The sequence below is a fragment of the Hipposideros armiger genome, unplaced genomic scaffold (assembly GCF_001890085.2).
Source record: "Hipposideros armiger isolate ML-2016 unplaced genomic scaffold, ASM189008v1 scaffold_19, whole genome shotgun sequence".
Classification (NCBI taxonomy): Eukaryota; Metazoa; Chordata; class Mammalia; order Chiroptera; family Hipposideridae; genus Hipposideros; species Hipposideros armiger.
The window spans coordinates 1,861,256-1,862,340 of NW_017731369.1; the positions used below are offsets into that span (position 1 = coordinate 1,861,256).

The 1,085-nt window shown below is 51.5% G+C and overlaps 1 protein-coding gene across 1 annotated transcript in view; it reads right to left on the reverse strand.

Annotated features, from left to right (window-relative positions):
- Positions 1–1,085, reverse strand: part of LOC109378330 (polycystin-1-like protein 2) — a 76,351-nt gene that overhangs the window by 38,235 nt on the left and 37,031 nt on the right.

Genomic DNA, 1,085 nt, shown 5'->3' on the forward strand with positions numbered 1-1,085 from the left:
GGAGCAGCTAGCCAGGCATCTCCATGTAGGGGGATGCAGGTATGAAATGAAATCTGCTCCTTTCCTTGAATTAGTTCTCTCCAGGCTCAGACTCAGTCACAACCCTCTTCACAGCCCTGCATTTCACATCTGTTTCATGGGGCACCCCATGAAAACCACACTTCCTTGGGTCTCAGGATAGCTTATGTCCACCTTTCCCTAGTCAAGGTATTCCGTTTACCTCAGTATAATGCTCAATGCTGGCTATTGGGGAGCACCCCAGCAACACTCCTGGTGCCTAGGTTTAGAGGAAAGTTGCAATCTAACAAGAACATTTTCAGAGCTCATGTGAGAGTCACAAAATGCTGAAACCCATTGGGAGGAGATAAGGACTCAGATGAGCCCTCTAAGGATCAACCATCCCCAAACTGGGAGAAATGATGTAGTGTGCGCTGGCTGCTTGCCCCATCTCCCCTGCTGATGCCCACTGCTGTCCTGGGGTGCAGGCTGTGGTGACAGGACACTGTGCAGGGTATTGTGTGATGGGGGTGGGGTCTGCATGCTTCATCCCCTGTAAGCCTTTGCAAAAATATCTCCTTTCAGTTTAGCATGCTCTGTGATATCGCCCATTCTCTGCTGTGGCATCAGTAAAACCATTGACAATTCTGTGAACCAGACCCATCTCTGTCCTGCATAGCTCCAGACTTCCAAAGGGTCATGGCTATTCCTAGTGAGTGCTGGGGAATGGTGTCCTGTTAATGGCTCCACATGGTCATACTTCTGTGTGTCCTCATCCATTTAACTTTTTCCACATCCCTCATGCCAGGACAGGTCATTTTGACGTCTGTAGCTGTGGAGGAGATACTGACGGGACCTGCTTCTCATCTCTCTGAGGTGTGTGGCTGGGCCATTGTGCCTGGAGGTGGGGGTTAGGGTTTAGGGGAGTCTTCATTCTGCATACCTCTCTCACTCATGGAACATATTCTTTGCAGCTCCCAGAGAGGGACGGGCCCTGGGCTGGGAGAGGAGGAGCCCAGGAGCTGAGGGAAGAGCCTAGTCCTGGGCCTGGACCTGATTCCAAACAGAAGCAGTACTCCAGGGGGCCC